Source organism: Protopterus annectens, chromosome 6.part0 (assembly GCF_019279795.1).
Source record: "Protopterus annectens isolate FY-2018-M chromosome 6.part0, PAN1.0, whole genome shotgun sequence".
In the NCBI taxonomy this organism is placed as follows: Eukaryota; Metazoa; Chordata; order Ceratodontiformes; family Protopteridae; genus Protopterus; species Protopterus annectens.
Genome location: NC_056737.1, coordinates 1,065,486,892 through 1,065,503,841, shown reverse-complemented (window position 1 = coordinate 1,065,503,841; position 16,950 = coordinate 1,065,486,892). Strand labels below are relative to the sequence as shown.

The 16,950-nt window shown below is 36.1% G+C and overlaps 1 protein-coding gene across 1 annotated transcript in view; it reads right to left on the bottom strand.

Annotated features, from left to right (window-relative positions):
* The window catches only part of LOC122804682 (cholesterol 24-hydroxylase-like), a 491,057-nt gene that overhangs the window by 417,036 nt on the left and 57,071 nt on the right, over positions 1–16,950 (bottom strand). The gene's annotated exons all lie outside the window — the stretch shown is intronic.

Here is a 16,950-nt window from a genome sequence, read left to right as displayed (position 1 = left end):
AGAAATCACCTTTGCTAAGCAATCAACTTGTAATTGAGAAAAAGTGAAAAAAAGTGCTTTTGTGCTTTTAACCTGATGTTAACATTTTATGTTTTACATGATAAAAAATTAAAGATGTGTGCCAATACATTGCTAAATCACATAATCGTATTATAAATAACTATTCACTTTTAAAACTGTGTTCAGTTTTGGTAAAATGCATGAATGAATTAAAAAATACTAAATAAGTAAAAAAGGAAATTAAACTTTCCTTTGATGAAATAAATACTTCTGCAAAAACTTATCCATTTAGCGCCATACAAAGATTTTGCAAGGAACAACAAAATAACAAACCATTCCCTTTTCGTTAAAACATAACTTACATAGAGTGTGTTCTAAAAATGCCTACTTTAATATATGTTTGGTCTATAAATACATACATATGTTAAAAATACATAATTAACATATTACTGTTTAATTAAAAAACTTATTAAAAACCATGTTATTAAAATTGCATTCAAATGAACATTGTAATAAAAATTACTTAACAAAAAAGATGTTTAGTTAAACGTATGTAGAGAGTTTATAAAGCATTTAGGACACTTTATAAGGTTTGAGCAACTTTCTTCTAATTCCTATTAGACACATATTACAATTTGGCTGATCTTATTTTCAAAAGGGGGGCTACTGAAATATTTTCATTAAGACCAGGGGCTTTGTTTGCCCCTAGTATTAGTTGCCAATACAACTGCCTATATTCTATTCTTTCTTCCCACAGCCCTCCCCTTTTATCTATGTCTACTCTCTCAATAACATAAAATGTAAATTGTGCCTCCGGGCATTCCTTAGTATGCTTATACAGTGCATTTGTTTCCTTTTTTACCTGTATGTCATATATATGCTCGTATATTCTCCTTTTTAGTTTCCTTTCTGTTTTTCCAACATAAAAACCTTGGCATGTCTTACACAATGCCAGGTATACCAAGCCTTTAGAATCACAATTATTAAAGTCCCTACTTTCTAGCTTTATGTTTCTACCTTCTATAAAAACTTATTTGTTTATAACATAGGTACATTGTGAACAATGACCACATTTAAATGTTCCTTTCCTTATTCTCCTATTAGAATATCAGGTATCTGCATTACCTTCCAATAGTTTTTTGAGGTTATTGGAATTTTTGTATACTACTTTTAAATTACTTTTCAAAATGTTGTCCAAATCAGTGAAAGCTATGAATCCATTCCATTCATTTTCAACTATTTCTCTCACTATCCTTGAACTGGCATTGTACTCTAATACCAATGCATTACTGAAACTCTCATCCACCTTTCTTGTATTTACTTGCTTTTCAGTAGCATCTATACCCAATATAGGTTTAAATTTACTCTTCCTACCCTCCATCACCTCTATCTCCGTCTTTTCTATTAACCAGTCAGGATAACTTCTATTCTTAAACATTTTTCTAAGAATATTCATTTCTTCCATAAAGTCATCATCATTTGAAGTCATCCTACATGACCTAATATACTGGCCTTTTACTATTTTTTTTATAATACATAGGATGAGCACTCTTATAATGTAGGTAAGAGTTCACATAGGTCTTTTTCCTATAAACCTTGGACTGAATTGTATTGTCTTTTTTATATATTTCTATGTCCAAGAATTCTAGGGTATCTTCACTCAAGGAATAAGTGAATTCTAAAAAATCTGTATTTGTATTTAAAAAAAATCAATAAATACTGGTACCTGTTCACTCGGTGCCGCCCAAAGAATACAAATGTCGCCCAAAAATCTCTTATATTATTATCCAACACCTCTTATATTGTGATTGTAAAACAAATTTCTCTTCCCATTTAGCCAATACCAAATTCGCATATGTAGGGGAACAGGCTGCCCCCATTGCTACTCCCTTTATCTGGTGAAAGTATTCTCCCTTAAAATAAATGAAGTTATACTTTAGAACCAGATCAATCAACTGCATAATTACTGTACATTCATTATGACTTAAAGTGTTGTCTTCAAACACTATTTCTTCCAGTAATTTTAATCCTTGTTCGTGGGGTGTGCTTGAAAACAAGTCTACTACATCTATAGTCAGAAATCTTAGATGCTCTTTCCATAAATCCTGTTTTAAACCTCTTAAAAAATCCCAAGAGTCTTTTAATATATTACACCTTTTTACCCATATTGCCTTCAATATCCCATCTATAAACTTAGGAAGTGGTAAGGTTTTAAGATCCTTCAGCCGAACTATTGGTCGCAAGGGTGGATTCATTTCATCCTTATGTATTTTCGGAATCCCGAACATGGTGGGTATTCTTGGCTTCTCCACTTTTAAGTAACCATATGTCTTACTGTCTATTAAACCATCTACCAATAATTCCTCTAGTACCATATCTATACGTCTGTACGCTATATTGATTTCATTTATAGACACGTTGGAATATTTGTCAGGATCCCTCAAACTTTCATTCATTTTTCCCCTCATAAGTCATATATTCCATAAGAACCATTCCGCCACCCTTGTCTGGTTTCATAATTCTTAGATTTTTGTCACCCCTAATTTCTTTTAAGGTCTTACTTTCAAGTGGGTTCAGGTTATTTTTGTATTTTACCTTATTAAAACTATCCTAACCCCTCTTTCTATTATATTTTCCAAGTTTTTTTTTTATCTGGGGGTGTAGGGGGGAATTAAATACACTTCTCGTAGTCATTCTTGTTGGTTCATATTTAATATTCTGACTAAAAATGGTTTAATAATTAATTTTTCTAGTAAATTATTTTACATCCACTAATGTTCTAGCAAGATCTCCTCTGTTCCAAGGAATCAATCTGATACCCTTACTTAGTAAACTATAATGTTCATTTGTTAAAATGATATAACTAAAATTATAAATACTAAAATCATGCTTAATAAATTTAAAAGGGTTAATTTCATCTTGAACAATGTCTGAAATCTCTAAGTCGGGGTGGTTGGTACTAACCATATTCAGTACCTCATCCTCCCCCTTCTTGCTTCCCCTCGAAAATTCAAGTCCTGTCTTTCATTTTGGTATCCATCCCTATTCTTTAACCTTTCAGATCTCCTTAAAGGTTGTTCCTCACAAAAGTCATCTCTAAAATCATCCAAATCTATCACGTGTTCACTGACCCTCACATTTTCATTTTCTTTTCCTGCCTCAGTGTTCCTCCATTCCCATTGCCTCCCTCCTACCTTAGGTTTAGGGTATACACTATCATTCTTATACTCAGTTAAGTCCCTTTGAAGTTTTTTAACTTTAAGTTTAATTAATTCATTGCACTGTCCCTCTATGCCCCTCCTAATGTTATCATACTTCACTCTTTCCTCAGGAATGGTGTGAACCAAATCATCTTTTATACATTCATTTAACATTTCTACTTCCTTTAACAATTCATCTTTTACTCTATTGTTTTCTACTATCATAATCTTAATACATCAAGCCCACATCTGTTGTAAATTTCTACAAGTTCTTTATACATATTACTACCAAACACAACATTATTGGGAAATTTAAAAATTCTTAGTCCCTTGGGGACTATATTTTCAGAAATGCATTCAGTTAAATAGGCATTTTCAATGTCCAATTATTTATATTTGTAGAGCAGTTTTTCAAACCTGACCAGTTTCACTCTATAGCTTTCAGAAACTGGTTCAGATCTGGCTGTTTTGTTTTTAAAATCTGACAAAAAACTAACCTTCAGCCAGTTATGGAAATCCATTGCAGATTCACTTTGTCTATTGCCAGCTGGCGAACCGGCAGATTTTGTTGCATATCCACTTGTTCACTTCTTCCACTGCTATTAGTTTCCCCTCTTCCTGCCAAAATCCTTGGTGTGTTGTAAAAATTAGTGTTATTTGAAGCAGAACTACAAGAATTAGATGCACCACCATTGCGCCCATCTTCGCGCCATTTTTGCTGGCCATTTACTTTCTGGTTCCTCCCCTCGAACGCCCTGTTAATACAGTCAACCATTGATTTGCTCAATAGAGTCAAAAGATCTATCAATTGGGACAATTGCCCAATCAATTTCCTGGTTTGACCAACCTCTTCCTTGTTGGTCCTGTCGTCACCTTCCATGCTCGTTTCACCTTCCATAAGGCTAGCAACAAAAACTATAAATGAATAAAGTAACCCGGTCACCAACACGATAAACAACCTAGAAATTAGACAGTATGATGACCCAGAAGGTAAAACAATAAAGCATAGAACCGAAGCTGCCACAGGAAACAGAAGTTTAATCCACAAGCCACAAACAGTTCACATAAACGCCTCCAAATACACAGTACGTTTTCATTTCTCCTACTTCATGATGTGGGCTGCTGCCAAAGCTAACACCTTTTATAGAGCACATTATTTCAATTAAGAAATCACCTTTGCTAAGCAATCAACTTGTAATAGAGAAAAAGTGAAAAAAAGTGCTTTAGTGCTTTTAACCCGATGTTAACATTTTATGTTTTACATGATAAAAATGTAAAGATATGTGCCAATACATTACTAAATCACATAATCTTATTATAAATAACCATTCACTTTTAAAGCTGTGTTCAATTTTGGTGAAATGCATGAATGAATTAAAAAATACTAAATAAGTAAAAAATGAAATGAAACTTTCCTTTGATGAAAGAAATACTTCTGCAAAAGCTAATCTATTTAGCACCATCTAGTGGCCCTACAAACATTTTGCAAGGAGCAACAAAATAACAAACTATTCCCTTCTCCTTAAAACATAACTTACATATGGTGTGTTCTAAAAATGCCTACTTTAATATATGTTTGGTCTATAAATACATACATACTTGGATTTGAACCAGAGTCTGGTGTTGAGACATGGATATGAACATGAAAAAGACCAGCAACACTGAAATTAGTGAATAAACATGAGATTATAAAGCACCAATCATATTTGTGAACTATGGCTTTGCAAGAAAAAAAGTGGTAAGAAAGATTTTACTTTTGTTGACTTGTTATACTTGTGGGTGGGCTAGAAAGCATAAACCCACTTTATAGCATTAATGTTTAGCACAACACTAAAATGAAAAAAAAATAACTAAGTAAAACAATATTTTTGTTCTTAATAGTATTTAAATACAACATTTCATTATATAAACTGCATGTTATATAGTCAAATATTTTGTGTAGTATGCAGCCAAGGTATCTTAAATGAGGTTGGGAGTCTTTTCAGTGATTATTGTATGTGTTAAAGATAATAAACAGGTACTTTTTAGTTGTAATAAATATAGGCTTTACATTGTAATAAGAGAAGAAAGGCTGGGCAAAAGCAAGTTTAAGTGAATATGCCATGTTCTTGAGCAGTTGGGGTGGGGTTTGGGATTTAAAAGAACACTGGTGATATTTATATATATATATATATATATATAGAGAGAGAGAGAGAGAGAGAGAGCTGAGACATTTTCTCTTATTTTTGCAAAGGTTGATGCCAAGATTAATGCTCTTGGCTTAAACTATAAGCATTTTTTTTTGGAAGCAAGTATGCTTGAAAAACAAGACAAAATGATGAAAGCCATGAGAACTGCTAAGTTTCAAGCATATGCAGTGATATTAGCTTGCTTGTTTCCCAGTAGCAAATGTTCAGTGGAGGTCAAGAAGTCTGTAACTGAAGGCAGTTATACATTTTGTTATGAAACTGACAAACATTCCTTCATGCATCTTTTTCTCAATGTTGACTACATTTTCATGGAGACGAGACTGCAGGTGAAGGCATTAATCTTGAGAGGTATGAGCATTCTTTGCTCAGGGAAATGCAAAATTTAAAGTACAAGTTCAAGCAGTTCAGTGAAAAATAAAGTTTTAAATTATTGGAAGTGAATAAGAGATAGCAACATCCCTAAAATAGTGTATATTTTAGTTTTATTTAAAGACAACCTGTGTACTTTTTCTTAGAGCCAATATTTAATGTTTTCTGAAAGTATACATACTGTTTTTCACATCTGGGATGGGAATAGAGATGAGAGAAGAACAGATACCAATCAGTGTAAGTGGAAACAAAGGCCATAATATGCACCTAAGCATAGATAACCTTAATTTTAGGTTAGGTAATGCCTGTGGGTATAGCTGTTGATTTGGGATAATTGTTCCTATCTGGTGGGTTAAACTTCATTTTTTTGAAGATGCACATAGTTTTCTGTGTTTGTTCTAAGTTAAAAGGGGATGGGGTGTTCTGAAAATGTATTTTTTTTTTGTTTGTTTGAGAGTTTTCATTAAAACAAAAAGTCTTGAAAATGTGATACAAGTTAAAATGGAGATGAGAAGAAACCACTGTATAAAATACTTGCCTACCAAACATTATTGTGTGCATGTAACACAACAGTTGGAAATATACATTTAAAAAAAGCTGTCATGTATAATAGTTGGGAACAATAGCTTTTTATCATAATGGCTATGCTATCCATATTACCTTGAAACATAATTGGCCTTACAGATATAGACAAAAATGAAAGAGTATTGAATTATAAGACATGCAGAGTGCAGAAGACACATTTGGAAGAAATAAGCATGTGAATTTGACAAAAAGGAATATAAGGGACAAAGAAGCAAAAGATGAGCAATCACTATAGGGACTCCAATAGTGACAGTAGAGGAAGTAAGGCAATAACTGTAAGTTTGTGGTAGTAAGGGGTTATTTGCAAGGGAGGAGGATTATGCCGGCATGCATTTGTATTCCAGCAAAATCAGCTACTGTGGAGCTTATTAAAATTTTGGGAGAAGTGATCAGCTTTCAGTGGAGAATATTGCACATAAGTAGGAAAAGGAACTTGATTCATAACAGTGAGAATGTACCAGGGAGTTCTAGAAGGGAAAAAAATAACAAACAAGGGTAGATTTCTGAAGAAATTTATGAAAATATTCAGTATGGAAAAATGTGAATTCAGTAGAAGGAACTTAGACAGACTTTACATATTATTCTCCAGGGTATAATGACTGGGCTAGACTAGACAGAAATTAGATTCACAGGAACATGTGCTTTTAATTCAAAGCTTTGGCACACATCCAATAACTATTTTAATTCGCGCACAAATGAAAACTAAGATAAAATGCAAGGTAATGAAATAAAAATGAGATGTGATGCTTTCCCACCTATCTGTTAAAAGGGAGGAATTTAAGGAATGAATAGTGGAAATTATTCAAGAATTATTAGGGATGATATGAATTTCTTCATAAGTGATAGATGGTGAGTAGGATTAAATGAAAATAGAGTTTAAAAATAGGACAGATATAAAACAAAGAGAGATGTGGTTAAGAAGTAACAGAAATTATTTACAGGGGCTGGCAAAGGTTAAAGTATTTAAGAATGAGGGCAATCGCTTAGAACAAAAATATGCACAATTGCAGAGTGCAAAGGAGAAAACAAGAGAGTATCCGGATAATATGTATAAGTTTAGAAAGATTGCTGTTAAGCATTTTTTTGATAACTCCAGAGCATACAAACTTATAGCACAACAACTTAGATAACAGAAAGTCGAAATGGTTGCCATCAAACTTAGGGACCTTATGACAAGAAAAATAACCATAGATCCTGTAGAGGTATTAGAGATACTTTGGAAATTTTATAAAAAAAATTATATAGATCAGAAAAATATGAAAATTTAAAAAGAGCATAAATGGACAAATTTAAGGAAGACTTAATTACGTTAAGACAAGGATCAACAATTAACAGTTAACATAGGAGGAAAAAGATTAAAATGCTGCTGTATTATCAATCTGCAGGAAAGTCTCTAAGAACAGATGATATTCCTGTGGAAGTCTAGAAGTTAGGAGGGAAGAAAGTGATACAGATCTGGAAGATTTTTTTAACAGTGTTTTAAAAGGAGGGAAAATACCAACATCTTAGAAGAAAGCTGTGACAGCTGTAATACCTAAAGATGGTGAAAAACATCAGACCCAGCTTCATATAGACCCATTTTAGTTTTGAACTATGATTATAACATGTTTATGTCTATACTAGCCAGAAGAATATCAAGGGTTCATAGGTAAGTACTAGGCTATCTGCCCAAAGGCATTTATTAGCCTAGCCAGAATGTGTTGTCTTTCACCACCCCCTTAGATTAGTTCCCTGTGCCTCTGTCCAGCAGAACCATTAGCTCCCTGTGTCACTGTCCAGCAGAGCCACTGTAATGATCCCCGGGGTAAATTTTCTGTTTCCCATCCACCCGTCAAGGTTTCTCTTGAAGAGTGTTAGTGAGGGGCTCTGCCTGATGTATACTGGAATCCTATTCCAAAGCATGGGGAGTCTCTGGGATATGAATCTATTCCTCCAGCATGTCCTATTTATCATTGTGGTGAGGTTTATATCTCTAGAGCGTGTGGCTCTCTACGATTTGTTTTTTTTAGGTGGAGCAAGTCCATTAATTCTGGGTTGGACATGGCCTTGTATGTCAGGCAGAGATCACCTCTGAGTAAGTGGTATGCAACCGAGTACAGCTGGAGTTTCTTGAGTCAGGCTGCATAGGGCATCTGTTTGAGGCCAGTAATCCTCTTGGTGAGGTACTTTTGTGGTCTTTCCAGCTGTTGCAGGTGTCTTGTAAGGTACATCCTAAATGGGGTGTTGTATTCTATGATGGGTCTAATGAGTGATGAGTAGAGAGGCACAATAACCTCTTTTGTTCTAGATGCGAACCCTTTTGTGATTAGGTGGGCCACATAGAAGGATTTTCTAACCACCTTGGCAATATGATTATCAAAGGAGAGATTACTATCTACTTGGGTCCCCAGATCCCTTATTACATATTCTGTATTTCGGGGACTACCACCTATGTGGAAGTTTGCGGGTGCTTTGTTTTTTCCAAAAGGGGTGACTATGCACTTTTTGTCATTTCGCTTGAGGCCATGATTTTGACACCAGGTATCCATCTCAGTGAGACCCATCTGAAGGGTGGCTGTATCAGCCAAATAATCAATTATGGCCCGTAGTTTGCAGTCGTCTGTGAACTTGGTCAGCCATAGTCCTCCTATGCTTGCCTATACCTCTGAGAAGTATATACCAAACAGGAGGGGTCCTAGGACTGAGCCCTGGGGGATGCCACTTGTAACCAGTTTAGAGTCAGACATAGAGCCTGCAACTCTCACCATGTGGGTTCTATCCATGAGCCGGTTAGCAACCCATCTCGTGACATAGGGGTTTATGTTCAAGCTGGTGAGCTTGTCTATAATACTAGAATGCAGAATGGTGTCGAAAGCCTTTGCGAGGTCTAGGTAGGCTGTGTGGACCTCCTTTCCCTTGTCTAACACCTTTGGTAACTGTCTCAAAGAAGTCCACCAGGTTTAGGAGGCATGATCTGCTATTAACAAAGCCAAACTGGGTAGGGTCCAAGGTTTGGAGGTTCCCAATGTCTCTGTTAATGAGTTCCATGATGATGTGTTCCATAGCCTTGCAGACCAGGCTAGTCAGACTTATAGGGCGATAGTTCTCGGGGTCTGTTGTGGCTCCACCTTTGTGGAGCGGGATAACTGTTGCTGTGCGCCACTCTGTGGGTACATAGCCTGTACAGAGGCTGAGTTTAAACAGTGTGTTTAGGTGAGGGGTTAGTTCATTTTGGAGCTCTTGTAAGACACAGCCTGGGACACTGTCCAGTCCCACTGAAGCTGCGTTTTTGGCTTTGGATAGGGCTGTTTTAACCTGTGTGTCAGTGATTGATGGGGCCCTACATTCTTCTGGTATGGTTATGGGCCCTTTAGGGGGTGAAAGGGGGGTGAAGTCTGCACTTAACCTATCTGCCAGAATGTTGGCAATAACAGTCGATTCAGTGTATTTTGTGCCATTCTGCACTAACAGAGCAGATCTGAGAGTTTCCGCTTAGGTTCTTGACATAGCTAAAGAACGCTTTGTGGTTATCTTTGGAGTTATTGGCAATTTTTCTTTTGAAACTTGCCTTGGATGATTTAATGAGGGATCGTAGTTTCTTGCTGATACTGATCAGGGATAGCTTTCCTTCTTGGGATTTTATTCTTTTCTGTACTAGTTTCCTCCTTCTGTTGTATAGCTTGTTTATGGCAGGTGTCCACCAGACTGGTTTCCTTTTCTTGGAGGAGTGAGTCTTGGTTTTACTTGGGATAGCACAATCCATGCATTCCTGAAGATGCTCATAGAGTGCCTTTGCAAAGGTTTCAACAGCTTGGACAGCATTGTCCTTTAGCATGGGGGCTGTGAACCTTTCCACCTCGGTCTTAAGTAACGTGAAGTTTGCTTTTGAAAAGTTTTTCACAGTGGTTTCCTTGACTGGGGGTGGGGGCGGAATGTGGGTATCCACAGTGATTAGTCTATGGTCTGATCTAACCAGCGAGGGGTTGACCTCCAGTGTGAAACACCGGTCACCCATGTTGGTGATGACAAGGTCCAATATGTTCCCTCTGGTGGAGGTGTTGACCAGTTGATGCAGGGCGTTTGAGTTTATAAATTCTAGGAAGCGTTGGGCAAGGGAGTTAGTACTTGAGTAGTTCTCCCATTTTATGTTTGGGTAATTGAAATCACCCAGTGTTAGGGTGTTTGGTAGGACCTTCATATTTCCCAGTGTCTCCAGAAATGCGGAATGAGGATCCTGGGCCATGGTGGGTGATCTGTAGCAAGCTGAAATTTGGATTGCAGTTTTGCCCATTGTTAGTTGCACATGAATGATCTCTGATGCATTGTGCTGCGCCACTAACCTGGAGGTGTGGGTATCCTTGATGAATACGGATACACCCCCGCCTTTTGTGTTTCGGTCCTGGTGCTGTGGCCGAAAGGTATGAGTTATAGCCTAGCAGTCCTGGGGCACTCTCAGGAGCCTTAAACCAGGTTTCTCTTACTGCACAGATGTCGATGTTCTCCATACTGAGGAGTGCCTTGAGTGTGTGCATTTTGAGGTTTAGACTTCTGGCGCTGAGTAGCATTACCCTCAGTTTTTGGTTACTTGTTCTATTTATGGTGATGGGTTTGTCTTTTGAGCCTTGCTTAAAAAAGGCACTCTGGGGGCGGCAAGAGCCTTGGCCAGTATTCAAAAGCCCAAGGGTGACAGGTGCAAGCCATCTCTTGCAAAGCAACGTGGCTTGTCAAGCATGTCATCCCAGGTGGACAGATACTGGATCTCCTTTGAATGACACCAGAAACTTATGTTGTCAACATTGACAGATGTGGCTTTGTGAGTGGAGGCAAACATTTGACAACATTAATAGAACAATGATGACCCAGAGGGAAACATAATGTAAGAAAATAACACTGTTGTTTGTGGGTCTTGATGCAGAGAAAGCATTCAACAGAGTAACCTGGGATTTTATGACCAGGACAATGGTGCATTTGCATTCCCTGATACAATAATAAAATTATTTAGGAGGATATGTGAATGGTCAGAGGCAAGCATTAAAGTGGGAGGGTTCCTCTCTGATAAGCTGTGTCTCAAAAAAGGAACCAAGAAGGGGTGTCCTCTTTCCCCTTTGTTATTTGCTTAACATTGACAGCCATTAGCACAGAAAATAAGGGACTCAGAAATTCAAGGATGTAATTGGTATGGAAATCATGAAAAGCTGGCTTTATTTGCAAATGATATTTTGCACCCAATATATCTAGTAAAGGACAACTCAGAGTGTTGTGAAACATTTTGAGACAGTTTCACATCTTTTAGGGACATAAAATTGGTGAAGATAAAAGAAAAGCTATCGCTGTAAACTACATAGCCACACATGAATGGGTTCAGCAATACCCATATTTAAAGGTACACAACAAAATGAAGCATTTAGGAGTTTAGATTAAAAAGGATTATTTTATGCAAAGGATATGTGGGAAAGGACAAAAAAGATAATAGAAAAACTGAGAAACTGGAAGCTCTTGTTTATGGATATGGATAGCAAGTTACGAGCAGTAAAAATGTTTTTAGTCCCTTTAGTTTTATATACAGGTTAAACATACTTTTTATCAACCAGAGGAGAAGCTGTGGAGAATAATTTATAAAAAAATGGTTTAGGATTACCTAGTTTGAAGGGAAACTGTACAAATAAAATGGTTAAGGCTCATATATACAACGCAAGCAAAAGGCTGTAAGTCAAAGAGGAAAGGGATGATGATGATGAAGCCGGGGGAATTCAAGAAATAAGGAGGGGGTAGGCTTCTGATGCAGATCCTCAAGAATAACAATAGCTGTTGAGAATATTATATTCATAAAGAATCAGAAAGTATTCTAAGAAGTAAGCCAACACAAAATTTGAAAAAGGAGATTTTGCCAATAGGAATGACTACAATTAGGACTACAGAAAACAGGCAAGACGGGGATGGAATTTGCTGGAGAAAACTGGTAAAGGAACCAAAGTACTGGAAGCAAATAACTAGAGAGGGGAACAGCTAATAGAATAGGAAGAGGCTAAGAAGACATTTGGATTGTGGGGCTACAGACCACCTTCCCTACCAAGGATTGACAGAGTACAGGAAAAGAAAAAGATGGGGGTGCTGTAAGTGAAAATAAAAACTGTTCTGGTAGAGATTTAGCCGAATATAGAACAGAAGCTGCTGTTAAAAAAGTGATAATTAGTAGCACATATAAAATATTGCATGATAACTAGAAGAATCACCCAAAACAGGTTAGAAAAGATTGGGAAGGGAAATTCAATAAGCAATTTACTAGGTAACAATGGGAAGACATATGTATGACAACCAAAAATTCAACAAAGTCCAGAAGGTTCAGGATTCTTGGTTGGTAGTGTTTGCATTGGCATTTTTATATCCTAAGCAGACTTCAAAATTTTTTTTTCTCAGGCAGATGACAAATGTTAGAGGTGTGATGAAGAAGAAACAGGTAACTGGGAACATATGTTTTGGGAGTATAATGAGCTGGCAGATTTCAAAAATTCAGTACAGAATACTCTGTCAGAAATATTGGGTAAGCAAATGGCTATAACTAAGGAAAATAGTTTTTGAGCTGGGACACAAAATCTGAACTGTCTAGACATAGTAAGGCCTTTTAAAGTTTAATTCCAGAGTCTGCCAAAAAAAACAGTTACTAGAAAATGGAAATCAAAGTCTAAACCATCATTATTTAGAGTAGAGTTTTGCCAGGAATGTGTCGCTTTTAGTAAATTCAGTTATTGGTTAGTAACTACACTACCAGGATAAAAGCAAAGAAGAAACTAAGTGAGCTTGAAAGAAAATCAACTAGAAAAGTTGAAGAGAAAACACTGACAGAGAAGAATCCTGCAGCTGTTCAGCAAAAAGCAGTTCAAACTCCAGCTTTGGTGCATGCAAGACATGGCTTCTAGTAATCTAGGAGAAAAATGAGTCAAATGTACTCAAAGCTAATCAAAATAAATGAAACATCAAAGGAATATATCAACTTAAATAACAAAAGGCTGGAAAAAATAGAAGAAGCTTTAAACAGGTATTCAGAGGAACTTGTAAAAACTGTAAAAATCAGAGGTCACTCTAAAGAAAAGACTGGCAAGTATGAGATTGCTCAAGAAGAAGAGATGTTTCAAAAACTGGTAGCATTAGAGGACACAGCATGTAGGAAAAAATTGAGATGTTCTGCTGCACCAGAGAAACTAGAAGGAACAAACAGTATTCATTTCATGAAAGCCCACATAAGCAAGTGTACATGTATTCCACTGCAGTTGTTAAATGAAAAGGCACATAATGTGTATGCTCCAAACCTGGCCATGAGAAAGCAGTCAAGACCTGTATTAGTAAAGATGCAATCCTACCAGCAGAAAGAGTTGATTCTGACAAAACTGTTGCAGAATGGCAAAGCACTAAAAGTTGAAGACACTAGAGTATATGTGGAAAATGATTACTCACTGCACACCAGGCAGAAGTGGAGCAAATTTATTTCACCAATCAGAAAATGTCGAGAGATAGGTGTGAGATTCAAGCTGCTGCATCCACCTATTTTCAGAATATTATTTTCCTGGAGGATCAAAGTCATTTTTTGATCCAGAACAGGCTAAGGAGGAAATACAAAGGTATGTCCAATAAAAAGTGGGCTAGCAAACAGAGGGGAACAAAAACAGACAGCACTTAGTGTAAGTAGAAGCACACGCTGTACCATGCATCTTAGCATGCATAACTTTAATTATAGGTTAATTAAAGCAGGTGACTGTAGCTGTCACTTTGGACAATTGTTTCTATTATTGGAAGATGGCATAATTATAAAAATAGTAAAAATAAAACTTTAGACTCTTTAGATACTTTTGAACAAGTATCAACAGCTCCGACGCAATGCGAGGCAGCTACTGTGGTTGAGTTAATCGACCAATCGGATCATCCGATACCGATGACACCAACTATCACGTTGGGTGTTGACGCAGATACGTCTAAGCGAGAGAAGCATCCTCCAGATGGCAAGGGATTACAGCAACATGGTAAATTACAACAAACTACGCTAAACCTTAAGCGTTTCCAGCTAACACAGGCAGAAGCGGTACCGGAATGAAGTTTTTTAAAAACTAGAACAGCATCAACCAGTACCCCCACACCAACTAAAAGGAAAAGCAATAGCCCTTTAGGACTGAGCAAACATGTCCGACGATAAAGCAAGGTACTTTAAACCTATCTAGCTTCACGTTAAGTGAAGCACATTATTCATTATTATATAAGGGCTTAAATTTTATTCCAACAGCCACTGATGATGTGGTACATGTTCTCACAGATCTCAAACTGTTCGTTAGAACAGTAACATTAAAAATGCTTTTTGGTAGTAAATGTAATGCTGAAATAATGTGCAAACGACGGAGTACGTTTATACCGAGCAATGTACCTGTGTTAACAGCTTTTCACGATTTGTGTGAGCAGGAGATTAGGGCAATATATATTAATAAAAACAAATGTGAACACGCAGAAATGTTTAGAAATTTTAACTTGACTATGGCAGAGCATAAGGCTCTGAAGACATTGGTTAATAACAACGACATTATAATTAAGTCAGCTGATAAGGGCAATGTTATTGTTATAATGGATAAGGACAAGTACACACACTCTATGGAAACTTTATTAAGTGACAGTAAAGCTTTTAAAACTATTAACCATAATGATGTGAAAAAATGTATCAGTGTAATTAATATGGCAATTTATGAATTACAATTGCAAGAAGACATTGACATAGACTTGTTTAATTTCTTTACTGTACCATGTCCTCTTATACCTAGTTTATATGGGGTTCCTAAAATACATAAGTCTATCAGTGATCCACCCATGAGACCAATAGTATCAGGAGGAGGTTGGATCACGGAACCCCTATCCATCTACTTGCAGCAACAACTGTACCCATTAATGAAAAACTGTAACACAGTACTAAAGGATACAATTGATTTTTTACTGAAGCTAAGGGAATGGCAACAAATTTCACAAATAGAGGGGACATTGCATGACAACGTTCTACTAGTAACCCTAGATATAACATCACTTTTCACGGTAATACCTAACGATTTTGGTATTGATTGTATAAGAGAATTTTTGATGAAACAAACCCCTTATACATCACGTAAAGTAGAAACTATTTGTACACTACTTGATTTAGTTCTAACTAATAATATATTTTTATTTAACCAACAGTTGTATTTGCAAACATCAGGAGTGGCTATGGGCACTTCTACAGCGAATACTTATGCTAATTTAGTACTATATGTTTGGGAGCAGAAATTTATATTGAACAAAGATAGTAATTTTGCTGGAAATATAGCATTCTATCAGCGATTTGTAGATGATTGTTTTTTGTTACGGAAGGGCATTGAGTCTCAGTTGAATTCTTTTTTATTATATTTGAATGAAAGTACGAATTTTTTAACCTTTAAGATGGAATTTTCTAGGGACAAAATAGTGTTCTTGGATTTAATGTTATATAGAACTGCTGATTCTTTTGAAACAAGTACACATCAGAAAGAGGTACATTCAGGACGTTACTTATATTCTGGTAGCATGCATGCTCCCCATGTATTTAAGAGTATAGTAAGATCACAGTTGGGTAGAGTGAGCAGATTAAACACAGATGATGTTAGATTTAATACACAGCTTGAATCCACAATACAGGAATTGCTTTCTAGTGGATATGATAGCAAATTAATTTTGGAATATAAGAACAAAACTATAGCTGAAAGAACTACTACTTTGAAACCTATATACACCGAAGGTACCATATTGAGTGAAGTAAGGCAGCCTGATAGGAAAATTAGATTTGTTACTTCCTATAACTCTAATACATATCTAATACAACAAGTTATACAAAAAAACTGGCTCATACTGATGGCATGTATGGACGTTAGGAAAGTATTAGATGCTAAACCTTATTTTTCTTTTAGAAATATGAGAACACTAAAACAGCAATTGTGTTACAAGGACTTGTATGTCCCAAGTGTATCTAATATTACTAAGCCAGGAACATGTAAATGTCATAATTGCTCTTGTTGCTCTGATATCTATGACCAAAATAGTTATCTATTTAAACACCCCATTACAAACAGAGTGTACAACTTTAATGTTAAAGCCACTTGTAATACCACCTCGGTAGTATATTTGGCTACCTGCTCTGAGTGTTCATCATTCTATATAGGTAAAACTATAAGAAAACTAAAGAATAGAATAATTGAACACAAGTCAGAAATCAACAGAGCAGTAAATAATAATTCCTTATATAAGCATATAAAGGAAAATGGTGTTAAACATAGATTTTTGTTTTGGGTTATACACACAGTTATAACAACACCAAGAGGGGGTGATATAAATAATAAGTTAGAGTTGAAGGAATATGAGTGGATAATCAGACTACAGGCAGATAGGCCGCCAGGAATTAATGATGTCATTACTTTGAAACCTGTTCTTAAGTTTTTACAACAAACTAAACTGAAATGAAATGTATTAATGTTTTAATTATGTATGCGTCATGTGACTATTTGGCTGCAGGTCATGTGATGTTGACCCATACTATTTAATCAGTATGTTTTTAACTTTTGAAATGTAATGCACTGAAGAAGGGTTTATAC